General features: G+C 39.5%; 1 long non-coding RNA gene across 1 annotated transcript in view; it reads right to left on the bottom strand.

Moving 5' to 3' along the window:
- The window catches only part of LOC140641938 (uncharacterized), an 82,286-nt gene extending 61,626 nt beyond the window's left edge, over positions 1-20,660 (bottom strand). Inside the window, exon 1 of the long non-coding RNA XR_012038532.1 lies at positions 20,545-20,660. This is a non-coding gene — a long non-coding RNA (uncharacterized lncRNA). The remainder of the gene's footprint in view (positions 1-20,544) is intronic.
- Between the last annotated feature and the right edge of the window lie 401 nt (positions 20,661-21,061).

Raw genomic sequence — 21,061 nt, 5'->3', positions numbered from 1 at the left:
TAGCTCTGAAACCCACTCCCTCTCTCTATGCTCTGACCTGATCAGCCTTCATTAAACACCTAGGTATTGAGTTCCTACTACGGACCAGGTCCTGCACTCAAGGACTTGAATCTACATCATTTAATCCTCACATACACAACAGAATATGTTCTATTATTAATACCATTTAACAAAGAGGAAGCTGGGAGTCAGAGTTTATGAGATTTATCTGAGGCTGCACAGCTAGGAAGTGGCAGAGATTGCCTCATAGAAGTGCATACTTATTTTTCTTATTGAAGTATAACTAATATAGTGTCATATTAGTTACATGTGTACAATATAAAGATCCAGTAATTCCTTACATTTCTCAGTGTTCACCATGATAAATATACTCTTTTGGCTTGGGGAGGGGGGAGAGAGGAGGAAAGGGGTGGACAAAGACAGAATGCCAAGCGGGCTCCACGCCCAGCACCCAGCACTGAACCTGAAATGGAACTCTGTCTTACAACCCTGAGGTCACAACCTGAGCCAAAATCAAGACGAGGACACTTAAACAACTGAACCACCCAGGTGCCCCATGATAAGGGTACTACTGATCCCTTTCACCTATTTCAACCATCCTCCCATCCACCTCCTCTTTGATAATCATGAGTTTGTTCTCTGTATTTAAGAGTCTGTTTTTTTGTTTGTCTCTTTTTCCTGGTTTGTTCATTTTGTTTCTTAAACTCCACATCTACAAGTGAAATCATATGGTATTTGTCTTTCTCTGTGTGACTTATTTCACTTAGCATTGTACTCTCTAAATCTACTCATGTTGTTGCAAATGTCAAGATCTCATTCTTTTTTATGTTTTAATAATATCCCATTGTGTATATGCATACACACATATATATGTAGCACATCTTGTTTAACTGTCCATTTATGGATGAACACTTGGGTTGCTTCTATAATTCAGCTATTGAAAATAATGCTGCAATAAACACAGAGGTGCATATATCTTTTAAAATTAATGTCTTCATTTTCTTTGGGTAGATACCCAATAGCAAAATTACTGGATCATATGGTAATTCTATTTTTAATTTTTTGAGGAAACTTCATACTGTTTTCCATAGTGACTGCACCAATTTGCTTTCCCACCAAAGGTGCAGAAAATATAAGCCATAGTTTCTTCGACATTGGCCATAGACATATTTGTCTAGGTATGTCTCCTCAGGCAAGGGGAACAAAAGCAAAAATAAATTATTGAGACTACACCAAATTAAAAAGCTTTTGCACACAAAGAAAACCATCAACAAAACAAGACAATCTATTGAATGGGAGAAAATATTTGCAAATAATGTATCCAATAAGGGGTTAATATTCAAAACGTGTTAAGAACTTATACAACTGAACACCAAAAATTCCCCCTGAATAACCCCATTAAAAATAGTTAGAAGACCTGAAGAGCTTTTTCCAAAGAAGACATATAGATGACCAACAGATTCATGAAAAGATGCTCAAGACCATTAATCATCAGGGAGATGCAAATCAAAACCACAGTGAGACATCACCTTAGACTTGTTAGAATGGTTAGAATCAAAAGAACAAGAAATAATAAGTGTTAGAAAAAAAAGAAAGCCTCATAAATCTTTTTTTCTTATTTCTTTGCTATGAACTTCCTTTATCAGCTACTACATTAGTTCTTGGAGGACATTAAGGGGTCTGCAGTATGTGACGTCAAGCAATTGCTGCTGCTTCTCTAAATCTCAGTTTCCTTTCTGTAAAATAAAATGATAGGATTACACTCTGTTCATTCTCCAACATCCCTGAACTCTAAGGATGCAATTAATTGTAGCAAATGATTTTGCGGAAACATCTCAATTTGTAAACTCTCGCATAACTACTTTTATTGAACTTACTGAGAAGTTGCCAGCTGGTAATTCTGTGTGGCTTAGGAAGAGGAGAGATTGTGGACATCTTAGCCTACAGGTCAAGATAAATTAAGCCAGGTGCAGAATGTGGTCACTAAACATTTTTCTAATTTTTAAAAATGTACAAAAACATCCTTGGCTGTGAAAATACTTATGGTGTAGATTCTAGAATTTGGGAGACTCTGGTTCACTTTATAGCTCTGTCATTAACTTATTGTATGATCTTGGGCAAGTCACTAACCCTTCAGGAATCTGTTTCTCCATCTATAAAGTGGAGATGCTAATAACCATAAATATGCCTCCCTCCAGGATCATCGAGAGGAACAAACTGGCCAGGATTAACCTCTGACTAACCCATCACAGCCTGTGCATGTCAAAATTCAAAACTAGATATCCGTTTTGCTTCCTTCCTCAGTCATACAGGGTTGACCTCTTATGGGCATAACTCTAGCAACAAAAATAGTCAGAAAAGGATGGGAGATGGTTAGCTTTTCCCCCCCAACAGCCTGACCATTAATGGAATCAAACAAGAACAGAACCTTTTATCCCTTGCACTTGCTCTTCTAAGCCAGTGAGACTCAAGAAGTGACGCCTATTGAAGACACTAACTGTGTTTTTTGGCCAGTGGTTTAAAATACTTATTCGATCTTAAGCATCTTAGCTTTGAGCTGAACATTGTTTGAAAGCTCCAATTAAATTTACTACTCTCTCCTCTCTTGAAGCAGAGTCCTCTTTGGATAACCTTGAATAAGAATGGCAAACAAAGATGTATTCAAAAGCCCTGTTGTACTTTCCAAAGTAATGGCCCCTGGTGGGACAGTAGTCTTGATTTTTATTTGAATCCATGTCTCTAGGCACAGAGGGAACATGCACCCAGAAATGTGTTTTCCCAGCATGCTTTGCTCCAGGGTCATACCCTTTTGGGTATTAGTCATTCTTAACTCATAAGATCAAAACTAAAGCTAAATAAGGGCTAAAAATGGATTATTTGTCACCCAGCAAGCACCAATAAAATGTAACCACATGGAAAGATGAGTTAAGCCGAGCCTGTCTTTCTCTTAAAGATAATTTCCTCTAATGTCTCATGAGTTACTATGTTTGTTTCCCTACAAATCCTTCCTGACCTTCCTTCGCATAGCCAAGCCCTGCCCTTCATTCCTCCTTTATGAGCCCACTGGCTTTTTCCTCACAGGAAAATGTTTCTTTGTGAAGGCTTGTGCTTTCTGATTTGGGCAGGTGCCATGATTTCAAGTGGACCTGCATCAGCCCCACACATTTGCCCATCTTCTTTCTAGCCCCCAACTCCTAACAAGACTGCTTCAGATGACTTCTCATATAACAGTAAACTCAAGTCTGGTTTGCTGAGGATCAACCTTGTAGAGAAAATGAAACCTAGTCCTGGTCCATCTTTTTAAAAGATGATTTCAGCTCACCCAAAGGTTGGTCTTCACTTTGGGAACATCATCCTATGTGTAGATTTTTACATGTATAGATTTTATCTTCTGTATTACTTAATAATATTAATACAAATAATAAGAACACTGACAAGAATACTTAAGACAGAATAATCATTAACATTAATACTAAACAGTACTGTTAGGTAATACTAACAATAAATTTATGTTATAATTTAATGACGCTAATAATACTTTACTACTGTTAACTTTGGTAGACATACTATTAAAAAGTATAGCACTGATAAAAAGTAAGGAGGATAACATACATCGTGTGTTGAAAGCACACTCATATATTTCTCTTATACCATCCTCAGGTAGCTATGAGTAGATAATATATTTATTTTATACATAAAGAAACTAAAGTTCCAAAAGGTTCAATAACTTGCCTATATCATACAACTCATAAAGGCCAGGAGGCATGCCCAGAGCTGACTGGGAAGCCCATGCTTTTAACCACTCTGTCCCTCTTATCATCCATGTGGTCAAGCAAACCAACTATGTGAACAGCAGGGCAAGGTGGGGGTGGGTTGGTCCTCTATCTTCAGAAGAATCAGCATAGGGGAAGATTTGAGTTGGACCTATGGCCTCCAGTTCTATTGGGTTTGACTATCCACCCTCCACACTCACCAATGCACACAGGGACCATTCTGTTGTGAATAGTCTTGGCTGAATGGACCAACATCTAAATACATTTGATCCAAATAAATAAGGTATCATTACTGTACCTATTAGGAAAATGCAAGAGCTTAGGCTACATGAGTTTTTCAGTCTCATCCTTGTCTGTTAATCTAGGGATCTATGGAAGGAGAGAAGGGAGGAAGGAAGGAAGGAAGGAAGGAAGGAAGGAAGGAAGGAAGGAAGGAAGGAAGGAAGAAAGGAAGGAAAGAAGGGAGGGAGGGAGGGAGGGAGAAGGAAGGGAGGGAGAGAGGGAAGGAGGGAAAGGAAAGAATAGCATTAATTTGCATTAGTAGTTAACGTTTACAGAATTTTTTTTTAGGTTTTATTTATTTATTCATGAGAGACAGAGAGAGAGAGAGGGAGGGAAAGACACAGGCAAAAGGAGAAGCAGGCTCTATGCAGGGAGCCTGATGTGGGACTCGATCCCGGGACCTCAGGATCATGCCCTGGGCCAAAGGCAGGTGCTAAACCACTGAGCCACCCAGGGATCCCTTACAGAATCTTTTTTAACCACAAATATTGCACTAAAAGCTCAACATATGTAATCTTACTTAATCTTTCCAACAACTCTAATGCAAATGAGAAAGAGGGTCCCTAAAAAAAAAAAAAAATAAAAGAGGAAGAGGGTCCCTGCTGAAGTTAAGAAATTTCTCCAGGTCACATGTCTGGTAAGTGGTTGAAATGAATTTCAGACCTAGATCTGGTTGACCAAGGAAACTGCATGTTTTGCTATAGGCTATCATGCCTCATAGGCAGCAGGTACTGTGCTAGACACTTCACATTGCACCATGAACACTGCTGTAGCACTTAAGCCATTATGTAGTAAAGGCTATTTTCCTCCTTTAACTCTTTCTTCATTCTGATTCTTTAGCATTATACATGAGGCCCTTCCTCATCTATCCAGCCTTGACTCTTACCCCTCACCCCTCTCATTCTATTACTTAGCCATGTTGGTCTCCTTACAGACTATCTTACCTCTGGCTCACTGTCACATGCATTCTCTTCTTGGAACACCTCTCCCTATCCATTCACCTAGCTCATTCTTCCTAGGCTTTCAAGATCAGGCCTGGGAGTCTTTCATCCCAGGAATCTTTCCCTGGGATGCTCTGAGCTTGGCTTTAATGCCTCTTTTGTGTACTTGCTCCATATCCTGATCTCTCCACTATAGTACTCACTGCACTACACTGTGCTTGTGGATGTGTCTGCTCCTTGTCTCTCCAAACATTGAAACCCTTGATTATGGTTATATATATATATATATATATATATATATATATATATATATTATAGTTGTATCCTATAACTATATCGCATCCTCACCACTCGACAGTGTTTGATGAACAGTAGACATTCAAAGGCTATTTCTGAAATGAACTAATGAGTGTTTGGCTCACTGGCTAGATAGTTGGATGGAACAAAATTTGAGCATTGCTTTAACGAGTTGTAGACACTAATGGTAATACAATATGCCGTAACTCCTGACAGCCCTAAAGACTGCAGAGTGAAAAGCACAATAATGAGCAAAGCCAGTTAGGAAACAAGAGAAGCACACTCTAAAGAATAGCAAAGAGGCACCTACCTCACAGCTTATCAAGTTCAATCCTCTTATTTTACAAATAAGGAATCTGGGACATGGAGAAGGGGTGCAGTCTTACAATGAGTTTTAACCAAGTATAAAATAGAACCAGGTCTTTTGATTCCCAGCCCAAAGTCCTCTATCTTTCCCTTGTCCTAGGATGCATGGAATGAGATGCTGCCCACATAAAATACTTGTTCTAATGAGGCTCCTCAGGTTTAAGTGAATTTCTCTTAATGAGAGGAAGTGTATAGAATGCCAAAAGCCAGCAGAGTTTGACCAAAAAAAAGGCAGTAATGAGAGCCCCAGCTAGAGTTAGATCAGGAAGGTGGATCGGAAGTGCAACTAATTCCCTGGAAAAGGAAGAAGACACACAAACTCCCCAAATATATGACACAACATCACGAGATGCTCAGAACTCTGGGTGACCTCCCTGATGACTCTGGGTTGTGACACATGTATATAATTTCAGATGTGCATAAGGAGATACATGAAACTGATGTGGAAGATTTGATGCCAGAAAGCCCAGTAAGTTGGACTTGAAAACAATGGAGTGAACTCTGAGGTACATGTTTAATCACACTGAGATCACTCTATACTCTAGACACAGGTCTTCAGTCTATCACCCAAGGAACTTTACAGATATTTATTCATGGTCTCACTGCTTGAGTGCTTCCCCCGACCCTGCATATTCCTTACAAAGAATTCAAAATAATCTCATTAAAATAAAAGGAGATCCATGTCACTTTGCTTTTTAAAATCCTTCATCTGTCACACTTAGAATGAAATTTGAACTCCCCATAGTGGCCTGTAAGGCCCTTAGTGGTCTGACCCTGGCTACCTCCCTATTCCTCTGATCTCCTTCCTTACTAGGATCCAGCTACTGGCCTGGTTTCCCTCTTTGTTTTGTTTTTTTCCTACAACACACCAAATTCTTTCTTGCCTCTGGGTCTTTTAACTTGATGTTTCCTCTATCTAGAACATTCTTCTACTTACCTATTAATAGGACTGGCTCTTTTTCACTTTTCAAGTTTAATATCAATGCCAAGTCCTCCAAGAGGCCTTCTCTGACTATCCTTGTGGAAGTGGCCTCTTAAGTGCACATCCCAATGATTTGCTCCCTGTTTATTTTGTTTATAATTTCATTATCTGAACTCATTGTGTCTGTTCTCTTGTTCATTGATTGTCTCCTCTAAGCCAGTGTAAGTTCCTAAAAAGCAAGGACCTTGCCAGCCTTGTTCACCACTAGATCTCCTAGTACCCTAAAGAGTACCAGTCACCAAGAAAGTTATAAATTAAAATCAGGTAATGAATAAATTAACAAATTCATTTAAGAGAGGCTTTTTGAGTGTCTACTATGTGCAAGGCATTATAATGAGTTCTGTGAAAGAGAGATGAATTACTTATGGCATCTACTAGTAAGGATTTTATAGACTTATAGGGAAGGTGATTCTAGTAGTTGGTAGTGGACAAAGATAACTAGTGCTATTTAGATATGACTGGAGTCATTCATTAGAGGTAGATAAAATGGTGTGGGGTAAACTTACAGTGTTACATGTAAAACGTATTCAGTAATTGAAAAAAAAAAAATGAGGGCAGCCCAAGTGACTCAGCGGTTTAGCGCTGCCTTCAGCCCAGGGCGTGATCCTGGAGACCCTGGATCGAGTCCCACATCGGGCTCCCTGCATGGAGCCTGCTTCTCCCTCTGCCTGTGTCTCTGCGTCTCTCTCTCTCTCCTTCTCTCTCTCTCCCTCTCTCTCTGTGTCTCTCATGAATAAATAAATAAAATCTTAAAAAAAAGAAAAAAAATTATGTGGGGGATTATATTGGAGACATTAATTCCAAATAGAGTCAGAGCCAGAGAACAGGTAGGAATTTCACAAAGATGGAAAAAGAGCAGTAAGGTTGCCTGGTTGACTTGAGATCAAAGAGGAAAGGGCTAGTGACTATAGTATTTATTGTTTTACTCTCAGAGTTAAGAAAGGTGTCTGGAGCATAATAGGGATTTGATGAATGTATGATGAGTGAACACACATCAAGTGTGTGTTCTAATGAGGCTCCTCATTAGAACATACATAAATGGGCTTCTTGCAGTAACCATTTCTAGCATCTATTAAAATATCCTTGTATCCATTTAATGGGAAAAACAATCCCCTATTCTTATTCTACTCTATGTATAATTAGAGTCTCCTTTCATTTCTGTTAAAATAAAGAAGCATCCTCTTCCTCTACCTGCACCCACTCAAATTCCAGGATTATCATTTGGGCAATAAATTAGCATTGTAGAAATCAGCACTCATTCCTCTATGTCCTGTCATCAGAGAAGAAATGGGAGCTAAAAACCCTGGGTGAGAAGGGACCTTCCCATACCTGTAAAGAGAAATAGAAGATACCCTATGAAAGGAGTGGCCATGAAGATGAGAAGTTTTTATGATTTCTTCTGTATGAGATGACTTTTTCAACAGATTTATCGACCTTCAATTTACTCAGCATAAAATTCACTAATTTCAAGTGTAATACAGTCCATGCTTGGAGGTAAATTTACAAAGTTGCGTAGCCATCACACAATATAATGTTAGGACATTCCCATCAGACCAAGAGTGCCTCTCATGGTCCCTGCAGTCACTCCTCATCCCCACCACCAGCCTCAGGCACTCACTGATCTGCTTTCTATCCCTACAGATTTACTTTTCTGGACATCTCATGTAAATGGAATCATACATGTCCACATCATTAATTTCTATGTCAAAATTTTGTGACTAATTTTTATCTGGAGGGAGAATCTGAGCATAATCCTCTTCCTATTCTTTTTGTGCCTTAGTTGCTTCATCCTTAAAATAAGATTCATAATGCTCCCACATATGATTAAGGCATTTAGTGCAATGCCTGGTAAATACTACATGCCCAATAAGTCATACTTTGCTTTATTTTTTTTTTAATTTATTTTACCCCAGCACAGCTCAGCAAGGCCAGGATAAAGAAATCACCAATGACACATTTAAAAGAGAGGAAATATTTCCATTCAGGTTCTAGCAGAGGGAAGCCTGTTTCTTTTCCAGGGCTTTCTGTTCCCATTTCTTCTATGGGGATAGGATGTGGATGGATGTGAATAGCCATCTCTTTCACTGCTGATTTACTGCCAGAGAAATGATTCTGGAATCTGAGTAGATGTAAGAGGAGGGTATTTTTCTGTTTTGCTAGAAATGAAAGGAGACCTTTAATATGAGCTCCAAGTGACAAGGACAGGGAACTGGGATTTCCATTAGGCAGACATAGTAGTGTTTTCATGTCTGACTGTGGCATATCCATTAACAGAAAGTTTGAAAAAAATCCATTTCTGTATTAAAACCCCAGTGGAAAAGAAAGGTTTCTTTTTCTTAAGGAAATGATTTCTTTCTCTTTTCAGGCTAAAGAGAAAAAATATATAATCCCTGATTTCAAGTCAGGAGACTAAGTTTCTGGTGCTAGCTTGTCCCCGGAGCAGTTGGCTGAGTAAATAATTTCCCCTCTTTGGACCCCAGTTTACCCTAGCTGCAAAAAGAAAAGTTTGACTTCAGAATCCCTCCTGTAAAGTAAGACTCTGTAGTTCTAAGGCCATGGGTTCTTAGAGTAAGGGCAGGGCTGCAGATGGATGGGGACGAGCTCAGAGCCACGCACTTTCCTACAATGTCATGCATTTTATGAACTAAAGGTTTGTGTTGGAAGAAACTTACTTTCTCATAAATCACAGAACATTTACAGTTTCTTTAATTTAAAGCAGGGGTGAGCAGACTGTGGCCTGTACACCAAATCCAGTCTACCTCCTTTTTTTGTAAATAATGTTTTATTGGATCACAGCCACAACCATCTGTTTACATATTGTCTATGGCAAAGGCTAAAATATTTACTGTCTGGGCCTTTTCAGGAAACACACACACACACACACACACACACACACACAACTGGTGATCTCTAGTCTAAAGAATTGATTGGCTTTGTGAACCACTCTAAATAAAAATTGAAAATAAATACTGTATATAGTTAAGCACTTTCAGAAAGCCCTGAGTAGTGGCAAATATGAATTGGCTAAGGTCACAGAGCTAGTAAGAAAGAGTAAGAAAAAAGAGCCAGTAAGGATGATGATGGGAGGAGGAGGATGAAGAAGAGAAGACTTCCTGAGTATTCAGGAAAGCAAGATAATGATCTAAACAATTTATACTAACATATGATTGTCATGGCTGTCATATTATTATCTCAACTTTATAAATGAGGAAAATAAGGCCTAGGAGTTTAACAAACTCAACCAAGACCATAAAACTAGTAAGTCATGACTTAGAATATAGGACTATGTGGTCTGGTATAATTTTTCTGTTACAAATGGGAAAACTGCATTCCAGAGAAGGAAGGGGGCATGCATAAAATCTTTTATGACAAAGGGAAAGGAGTCTCCAGCCTTCCTGACCCGGAAACTAGTACTCCTGCCATCACAGCATGCACTAGATCACCTGCTAACTTATGGGAGATTTATGTATCTATATATTGCCTATCCATTTTACTGACCACTTCCAGACTATTAGATCTAAGAGGATAAAAATCACATCTTCTGTTTCTATTCCTAAGGCCCTGGCATCTGATAGGCATGCAATAAATACCTGGTTATAATGTTAGCAAGTGTCTACTGATATAGCATGATGTTATGATAAATTATTTTAGCACTTTGCATGGATTACCATACAACCAACTAGTACAGGGTCCTTAAAACATTCTCATTATCTGTGAACATTATATACAAATGCTTAACATGAGGAATGTTTCCTTGGCATCATAGCTAGTGAGTGGTAAAGCTTGGATGCGAACTTAGGCAGATGACCATGGTCTAAGACCTGGTCACTCTGTGTGATCCACCAACTAGCAGGCATGACATCACCTGGGACTGGTTAGGAATGCAGAATCTCAGGCTTATTGGACCATGATCTGCATTTTAACAAGATCCTCAGGTGATTTGTATGCACATTAAAGTTTGAAAAACTTTGCCCTAAATCAGCAGGTGATGCTCTCAGGGTTTGAATAAGAAAAGAGTGAATGAGTGATTGCTTGCTGTGCAGCGGCAAGAAACAAACTGATCAGATGAGAATGGTTCTCCAAGGCAAAGGACCCAAGCGTCCATTTCTATAAATCAAACCTATTCCAGAAATGAATGCTCTTTCTTCATATTCTATGCTGATACACAACCCCTGCTGTCTCCTGAAGCTGCTTTACTACAAAAGTCTAAGATCTATATTTATATTCTCAGTTGCATGATAAATACAGAAGCAAATGCTTCAGGACTGAGTAACAGAGTTATAACCAGTCTGGGCTTTGCTTGTGACGCACCCAGTGTGTGTTTTTAGGCAAGAGGCAAAGGGGAAATTGCCATCTGCTCAGTAACCTGTGAGTTACTATTTCCCAAAAATCTGTTTTCCAATTCCTTGAACATGAATTAAAACACAAACTCAAGGCGATAGTTACTTTTGCTCCTGGAAAATGCCTCTGACTTCTAGATATATATAAATCAGAGGTAACAGAGGCGATGGGGACTCATCAAGGTGGGAGGGATTATTTTGTGTTTGGTTATCTTTTTTTTTTTTCGGATTTTTAGTAGAAATCTTCACCAAATATCAAAATAAGTTTTTCCATCCTGAATCATCTCTCTTCTCGAAGGCCATGGAAAAGCCTTCTCCTGCTTTAGAAAGATGGGAATCTGGGTAATCATCTTACTGCCAGATCAGTTGAAAGGTAGCAAATATGGTTTCCCTCTTTTGTAACCAAATCCTTTGAGTCTTGTGCTGACTGTAATTCATCTGACCCTCAGGTGTCTCAATGGTCCAATGAAGATGGTGCCACCTACCATTACTGGGTCTTGATGAAGGTTATTTCCCTTCATTACACTGAATTGTTCATAGAGCCACTAACACCTAGCAGTTTCTAAACATTCATGAGGATATCAATACCATGTGAGTTTGTAAGTCTTCGGATCCTATTCCCAAAGCATCAAATAGCATAGGTTCCATTAGATAATAAGACCCAGAAATCAGCATTTTAAAGATGATTTCCAACTGATTTAACACAGATAGTCTCAAAACCATTATTTGAAGTCTCTCTCCAGTGGTTCCTTGCATTTCTCTAATACAGATTCCAACTTCTTAAGAAAATATGACTCCCCAGTGGGGCAGCTGGGTGGCTCAGTCAATTACACATCCAGCTTTTGATTTCAGCTCAGGTCGTGATATCATGGGTTGTGAGATCGAGCTCCGTGTTGGGCTCCACACTCAGTGGGGAGTTTGCTTGAGACTGGCTCTCTACCTCTGCTCCCTCACTCGGGCTCTCTCAGTCTCTGCCTGTCTCTCTCTCTCTCTCAAATAAGTGAAATATTACAAATATGTATATAACTCCCCAAAACAAGTTAAGCCCAAATTTGAGGTTATGCCTTAGCACTTATGGGCAAACTCCATGATGTGCTCTGATCCCAGAATATCAAGCTGGGCTGTAACTTATAAGGGAAAAACATCAGAAAGAGGCAGGACCAAGGTTTGAAACAAACGCTGTGCTTTGGACTGGAGTGCTCATGAGTCAAGTGTATCCATTTGAATCTCAAATCCTAACCCAGCTTGTGGGTTAGAATCTGAGCAGCTACCACACTGCTGCACTACTGTGCAGGACATGTGGAGCATGGCCCACCACACCTGCATCAGGGACTTGGCTCAGCTACCCAACTATTTTGAAGATAGTAACAGATTGCACTCAGTTTGTTTCACCTTGACTTGTCATTGTGAACAATTGGATTTGATTGAGTTTCTTTTCACTTGCAGTGGTAGCTGCTCTACTTCTGCGACCACTCTCAGCGATCTGTTCTTATGTGCACAATAAACTCCTACTAACACACACACACACACACACACACACACAAATGGCATTAACCTCTCCAAGATATCTTGCATTATTTTCATATCTTGCCTGTTTTGCAATGGGACAGTAGCACATGCATTCATTTATCACGTAAATGCAGATCTCAGGTTGGGGGAATATCTTATCACTCATTCTAATGCGTGGGCTGTGTTCAGATTCCTTCTTTTTCTTTTTTTTCTCATATCCAAGACCCCTCCTGTCCCAATTAAAATAAAGTATTCTCAGGGCTGATTTATGCTGTATATATATATTTCAGAGCCAGGGTGAAGGGCTTGCTTGTGATGGCTTCAACAGTTCAAATCTACCAATACACACTCTCTACTAGATCAGGTGCTCATATTTATAGTAATATGAAAAGTAAGTTTTTATTTTAACAATAATATTAATAGATGCTCTAAATTACTATCAATAAACTACATTAAACAGTTTCACCCATTATGGGATTAAATTTCACAATAATCTGACTAAGTCATATATTATTATTATTGTTAAGAACTTAAAATTAAGGGGTAATTCTCATAAATTAGTTGACAAAGTCAGGGTTTGAGGTCATCAGAGGCCTGGGTCTGGGTGTTTTATCCCTTCTGCTTTGCCTTTCCCAAAGGGGAAGAATGTAACACCTAAACTTGATGGGAAGATCAAGCTCTAGTTGGGATTGGCAGCCAAGTGGACTGAGAAAAATTTGAAAACAGAAGAAGATACTATTAATAATTATCCCTATGAATAAGGAAAAGTCATGATAATCCTAAGCAAACCAAGCAGTATGATTATCATAGCTTACTTGATGATATGCTTATCTCTCTAAATTCACAGCTACTAGCTGAATGTGTTTAATAATATGAAAGATGAGTGTCTCTGGAGAAAAAAGAAAAAAAGAAACAAGGATCAGGGTAGGGAAAGAACCTATTGGATGAATCAGAGTTAGCATTACTGTCAGATTGACATTGGAGGACAGTGGAAAAGACACTGTGAGAGATGACACATACAGTAGAGTTTAAGAAAATAGTTCCTGATTTCCCCATTGTGCATTAGCTTCATCCTGGACCCTGGAGCCTCTATTCATAGAGGTGACACACAGAGAACAAGATTTTTCAGGTTTCTTGTAATTCTATCTCTAGGTATTGCTACTGCTGCTAGCCTACCTTTCTCTTTGAACAAAGAGTCTGTGGGGCTGTCAGATGTGTCAGCTATGGGCAGGACATATCTTATTTCATAAATAGAAGGTGACAGCTAACCCTGTTCCAGATAGTCCCCCAAGCCATGAGGCCACAGAGAACATGCCTCGGCCAGATTTTACCACTGGAATGCCACAGCTTGATCATCATGACTTATACATTGCTATCCTGACCTTTCATATTCAAGGAAAGAGCTCCCCCCCCCTTTTTAAAGAAAATGTGAGTTATTAGGAGAAAGAACATAAACACTAACACCCTCTGCTTCTTACCTCTACTTACAGCCATCCTTTGAAGAATTAAGCATACATGGTAGGAGGATAAAGTGGGTCAAACCTCAGTGTTGGCCTTGGAAATTCATTGATGAGTAAGACATGGTTTTTGCTTTTGAAGAAATTAGTCTTTGTTTAAAGAAACAAATTGATATGTAGTAAATTCAATATATCACCATCTTTTCACAGAACTTTATTCTATTCCAGACATTATACATATACCTCATTTAATCTCCATTCCAGCGCAGTAAGGTAGGTTCTCTTATCCCAGTTCATGGTATCTCAAAACATACCTTGTAAATCACAGAGTCAAGATCTCAACAGAGACCTATTTTATCTTACATGTACTTTCCTGTTCATGATTTCCAATTGCTTCTCATTTTATTCATGAGAAATACCAGTGTTTTTACTGTGACCCAATTGCTCTATTGTCATTTGCCAAATGTATAAGTTTCCCCTCCATCTGGACAAATCATAGGACTGTGCTTTCTGATTCCATATTTTGGGTCAATCCAAGTAATCAGTTCAGTCCAGTGATTGATGTTGGAAGTGACATGTGTCACTTCCAGGCTGAGTACTGCACTGCCAGTGTGAGACCCAGAAGGAATCTCTTTCTACCCCCTCCCTTATGCCAAGGCTACCAGCAATATTACAGATATTGGCTGCTCCATCAACCTGGGTCCTAGAGGAGGAAGACAGTAAGGATGTGAAAATAGAGGTCACCCTTGGCCCATAATGGATATTTGGCCTGTAGGTCATTGAGATCTCACAGTTGTTTGTTGCTGCATCATAACCTGGCTTCTCCAGAATGATACCTTTGTGTTTTTTTCCTTTTCTTTTCTTTTTTAATGTATCATGACTCATCTAGTCATATAGGAGACTCATTTATCATGAAATTTTCTGTCACCCATACAAAAATGTAGCTCCGTGAGGTCAAGGAGTTTTGTTTTTTTGTTGTTGTTGTTCACTAGTATATTTCTCATGCCAAGAATAATACATAGCTCATTGCTGAACTCAATAAATCCTTGTTGAATGAATGTAAGAACAAAGCTACCTCATTACACCATGAGTGGTGAGATAGAGTTAATTTAAGTTCAGTGTGCTGTGAGAACACTGATTCAAAACAAAGCTGGACTCATGTCTTTCCCCTGTATGACCTGAGTGCCTAGTGAGTGCCTTCAGCATTGTGGGAAATCAGTATACAATTGTTGAACTATGATAGTGAAGAGCTTCCTGTGGCTCTCATAACCACATGAGAAGTGGCTCACCATGCACACGTGCATTAATAAATCTCTCCACTCTCCTAGCAATGAAACCTTCATCCATCACCCTGGAGGTCCTCATCATGCCTTGGTCATGACCAGTGACTCAGCTCCATTCAGCTTTCCCCCAGTGACATTTCTGTCCTCCTTTCTCTATGTTCAGTCTTCTTCCTTCTCTTTTAATTCACACCCCACTCAGGTGTGTTTTGGACATTTAGCCCCAGTGCTGCCTACTGCCTTTCAGAACAAAGTGACCCTTTTTTCCCCATGTCAGTGGAGGAATTTTCCCCAGATTTTAGCCTCAGAAAACTGTTATGGACAAACAGGTGTATCTGTCAGAGATTGCAAAGAAGTCATGCCCTTATCACCAAAATATCTTTACACTCTGGAAATAATGCAGGTTTCTCTTTATGTCTGAATGGATATGCTTCTAAGGGTTGGTTGCTCTGCTGATATCTAAAGCATAAAATGCCAAAGCAGAACTCAGATCACTCAGATCTTTCTCTTACTGAATTCCTTCCCTATTTCGGTGTAGACACCACTTACAAGTAACCAGGTTCTCTTTTTACCCAACTTGCTACCTTCACCTAAGGCAAGGAGATATAGATATAGATATATAGATGTATATATGTGTGTGTGTGTATATATATGATTGGGTGAGACATATGATCAAAGGTAATCTTTACCTAAAGACACTGATTGTAAAAATAAATAAATAAATAAATAAATAAATAAATAAATAAATAACACTAATTATAAATGTCCATCATATCTACAGAATATCTTCAACTAACATCAACATCTAGACTATTATCTAAGTAGCTGGACACCACAGCCTATCTAGGTTGACATATAAAATAAGCCATCACATGTTTAAATGCACGGCAGATATTACTAATCAATCACTGAGTTTTCCCAAGTAAGTTCAGACAAGGCCTCCTGATTCCTCTCCCAAGAGCACAGTTGCCAACCATTACCAGCAGATCAAGTTGAAACACATCTCTGACTTACATGTTTAAAAACAGTTCTAATCATTGTTATCTCCTGCTTCATGGCTCTTCATTGCCTAAGATTCCTTATACAAAACATGTTTTGCAAAACAGTAATCTTAAAAGATATGCTGTGAAAAAGAGATTTTGCAATCAAAAAGTTTTACTATAATTGACATAACCATACCTATCACCAAAAATCTCGAGAACTCCTACAGGAATTAAAATAATAACAATTTGATAAGCCAGCTTTTCCAAAATCTGTTTGCCCACTCAAACCATTCTTAACATCATACTCACTAATAATGAGGAAAACACGTTTTGGGAAATGCTTGTCACTCAAGGCCTTTACATATCTGATAACAACTATCATTACAAACCAAATGTTTTTTTAATCAAAATGTTCCTTGAACATCCCCTACATTATCTCCATCCTGTTTGTCCCCCAACTTGTTCAATTAACAATTCTGTAATATTTATGTCAATATCCCTGACAGAAACAATGCTATGTACTGAATAAAATGTCTATCCTGGGTATACAGGAAGGATACAGTTCCCATCCTCCAGTGCAGTTTTTGGAGCCATGTTATTGAGTCTGTCCACCGGGATGTGAGTGAAAGGAGGTAAGTCTTTTTCAGGCCTGGCCTTTCAACCTTCCACTCTGTCTTCCACTCACTCTGTCTTCCCTGCTCATGTGGCTGGAAATATAGGACCCCCAAAGTGAGCCATATTATGCAAGAAGCCTGTATCCTGAGTCACCACATAGAGGGAAACACTACTTAACTCCAACAGAAAGCGAGAAAAACATTCTTATGATGTTAAGCTACTCTTATGTGGGGGCTATATGTCACAGCAGCTAGTTATCTTAACCATTATACTCATCCGTAAACCCTAATACGATGCCTTGCCTGCAACAGGCTTTCTTTCTCAACTTATGGAATATTTTGGCACACTCATAATACTTACCACTTTCTACTTCTCATCAGAATGACTTGCATTGCTATTATACATCCATTCGTAGACTTTGAGCCCTTTGAGGGCAAGATTCATATCCATTTCATCTCTGTATCCCTCTACCTCTCTTTGGAGAGTGAACCATATATGGTTACCATTCCCATTCTACAGAAAATTCATTTGTGGCCTGACAAAGCTGTGAGCCTAAGGGAATTTAGGATCTATAGCATTTGGCAGGGGACTCTCTGTTGACAGCTTTGATAGGCTGATCAAATTGGCTCACACTCATCCTTCTGTAATTCTGTGGTACTTCTTTATGTAGAAAGCCAGACTGAAAAGTCAAAAATGCTCCGTTTTGGAATTAGAGAGTACCTGGCTGAACCCCAGTTCTCTCACTTCTTACTTTGACTTTGGACAAATGGTTTTACATTCGTAAGCCTCACTTCCCTTGTCTTTAAATCTGAGAATAATCCCTACCTCATGGGATAGCAAGGTGGACTAAATGAAATCTTGAATGTGAAGTGCCCGGTAGAGGGCCTGGTGCAAGAGTCAGTGCTCAAGAAATCACAGCTCTTTCTGCCTGGGCCGGGCTGCTGCTGCTGACATGTCAGCAGGGGCCATCCTGGCCTGAGGAAACACGCCAGAGCCCTAAAGGAAACTGGATGGCTTTTAAAGCAGAGTTGATTAAATATGATTTTGCAGCTCCTGCTGAGAGACGAGTAGCAAGGGAACAGCTGTGTTGTTTTATTGGGGAATCAAAACTTGAGTCTCATGTGAAGTCCTCTTAAAAAGAATCGAAAAAGTTATTGATGCCCCTGAGCGGGTTGTTTAGCAAATGAAGTCCTCTCTCAAAGAGCCATGGCTAAATGGGGAGGTCAAAACAAAAAGTAAGTAACAGTTTTCTTTCTGTGTTGGTTCTGATGGATTAAAACATACATAGATCAGTGAGACTGCCTGCTTCAGGGTAAGCTCATGCAACTCTCTCAGTGGAAAAACGACCAATTAGAGCAGAGAGTAGCCTCATCTTTTATATAAACGTGTTAGAAATGAGAGTCCCCAGATGACAATTTAAGATGGGAAAGTAACAATTTATTCCCGTACCTGCCATTGTTCTTCATGTGGAAGTGGTCATGGGGAATGGAAGGCGGGTGAGGTGGAGACATAACTGGGCTCTGCTTTTTCTCTAGAAGTATCAGCAGCAAAATGTGGCAGAAAGTGTGTCACACAGACCTGGGTTCAAGTCCTGACTTGGCCACTGCATCATGCGAGGTAAATCCCTTCCCCTCTCTTGGCCTCAGTTTCCCCAACATAGGAAGGAGTCACATTAGGCAAACTCTAAGCCCTCCCTGCAATCCCACTAAGTGTCATGCACTGGGATTCCTTTTTACACATTCCTTGCACTGGTGGGAAGAAATAAATGGTCACATATGAGGTGGAATTGAGACACTTGGTTTGAGAAGGAGCTATGGTCTGGAAGGAAAATAATGAGAACATTTGGTTCAGTTCTCCATTAAAAGATAACTGTTGAATTTGAAGTAGCCAAAGAAAACAGAAAGATGATGGTTTTTGGTTTACTGAACTTCCTTGTGCCCATCAAAGTTGTTATTCATCCTACACATGCAAAGCCCATGGCAGGAAGGATTCTGACCCAAATCCCACAAATCCTGTCTCCTCAGATGAGTAAGAACTGGCATTTATGGAGTCCTCATGATGTGCAGGCACTATGCTGAGTGGTTTATAAACTTCATTTTATTTTTCCTCACCAGAGTTATAAGGAAGTAGAGATATTATTCCCATTGCACTAACTAGAGACGGGAAGTCAATTACCCAAGGTCAGGAAATTGGAGACAGCACTAGAATGCAAAGCCAGCTCCTTCAGTGGTTCTTACAGAAATACTGTTTGATTCTGTTATGCCTCCTGGTGTCTTTCACATAGTCCTTCAACACATGTTTACCAAAGGCCTGCAATAAACTAGGCACTGGGGATTGATTCTTTTACAGAGATAGAAAGAGCTACTATACATAGAGAACTCATATTCCAGCTCGGAGGTGAGGGAAAATCAACAATATCATCCATAGAAATATAAGGAAAATGCTAGATGATAGTAAATAATATGCAGAAGATAATCTTAGAGCAAATAAGAAGGGGGAGTGTATGGCTGCTTTATATTGAGTGGATGAAAACAGCTATCTCTGAAGATGCAACATTTAAGTGGAGGCCTTAGGAAAATCATCTACCCTCTCTGAGCTTCAGATTTCCCATCTGTAATATGGGGAATAATAAGATGTGCCGAGACAACAGGATTTCTTCGGAGAGGAGCTAATGGCACTGTGATAGCTAACAACTTAGTATGCAGTGAGATCTTTGCAAATGCAGGAATTTGACCCCCCAAATACTGCATCCCAATAAGAGGGGATTTTGTACTTTGAAATTTAGGAATCCTCAGCATGTCATAGAGCCAGAGTAATAATGATGATGAGGAGGAGGATAATAGCAAAAGTTTACTGAGTGCCAACTATGTGGTACTAGGTAGTGTTTTCAATTCTTTACATGTATTAAATGATTTAATCTCCTGAGCACCCCTAGGAAACAAATAGTATGATTAGTTTCATTTTATAGATGCTGAAACGAAGGCCAACGTTATGCAGATTGCAAGTAGTAGAGCAAGGAGCAGGTGCTCTGGATCCTGAGGCTGTATCCTCAGCCATCACACTTTGCTGTTTCATACATAATTTTGTGTGTAGGTCATTTCCACCTGTTTCATACCTCAGAAACTCCAAAACCCCCTCTCGTCCTACCAGGAGTGAGTAAAAATGCTTGTGAGCCCCGTGTTGTTCTTTCAACATTCAGTTTTGCACCAGGCATGATGACCCTGCCTGGAAAGTCATCTGTCTGGAGGGCAAATACAGAGCACTGCTTTTTCCCCAAATGATTTGAGATTCTCCCAGCATTCCATGGGCTCTATGAATGTGCCTCATATAAGAAGCACCAGATAATAACAGCCAGCTTCTTAAAATAGTAAGTCCCCACCACTAGAGGTATTCAAATAGAAGCTTGATGCTCCTTTGTCAGGGGCATTGCATAAAGGACATTGCACATTACCTGGAACATTGGTGTAGGATCTCCTTGATACTAAAATCCTACCTTCCCATAAAGATTATACGATAAGATTCTCCTCTGTCTTTCTGTGCCCATAGATGAGGTAGGAGGCTGCCTATAAAATAGCTCTGTAGTGCCACCCCTTCCCCTCTCCCCAGGTATACAGTCTACACGTTTGTTTCCCTCAACCTAGAAATTGCTGCTTCTCATTTAAGGCACAGAAGGCTTCAGTCAGAATAGAAATTGTGACCTCTGGAAGGGCACAACTTACCAATGACGAATATTAGAGCTGCCATTTCCTCCATCAAGTGTTTCCTGACAGAATTAAACAGGGAATAAGGATGGCTTTCTGGGATGGTCAAAGGGTCAAGGTCCAGTTTGGAAGCTAAGGATAGAAATTGAGAAGTTGAAAGTTTAAAAAAATTCAGAGTTTAATATTTTTGCCTGAGGCCACCCTCATACTTCTAAAAATATCTCTAGAGCATAGAAAAGGTTTTCAGATATAAATTATAATCCGGGGGGGGGGGAGTGGAATTGGTGGAGCCAGGGGGAAGCTCCTTATAGACATCCCTGCCCGTTCTAAAAGAAAGACCCTTATACTCACAGTCCAAGAGAGAAAGAAAAAAACAGCAGTTATATTTTCCACACATTCAGGAAAGGGTCCCATTTATAGACTCGGACATGTGGTTCAGAACCAGATTTTTATTTTCTTTTATATGTCAGTTCACAAATGTCAGCCTGTATAGGGCCACCAAAATGAAAAATAAAGGTTGAACATAAATTCCTGG

Source organism: Canis lupus, chromosome 10 (assembly GCF_048164855.1).
Source record: "Canis lupus baileyi chromosome 10, mCanLup2.hap1, whole genome shotgun sequence".
NCBI classification, from domain to species: domain Eukaryota; kingdom Metazoa; phylum Chordata; class Mammalia; order Carnivora; family Canidae; genus Canis; species Canis lupus.
This window is presented reverse-complemented; position numbering and strand designations above follow the sequence as displayed.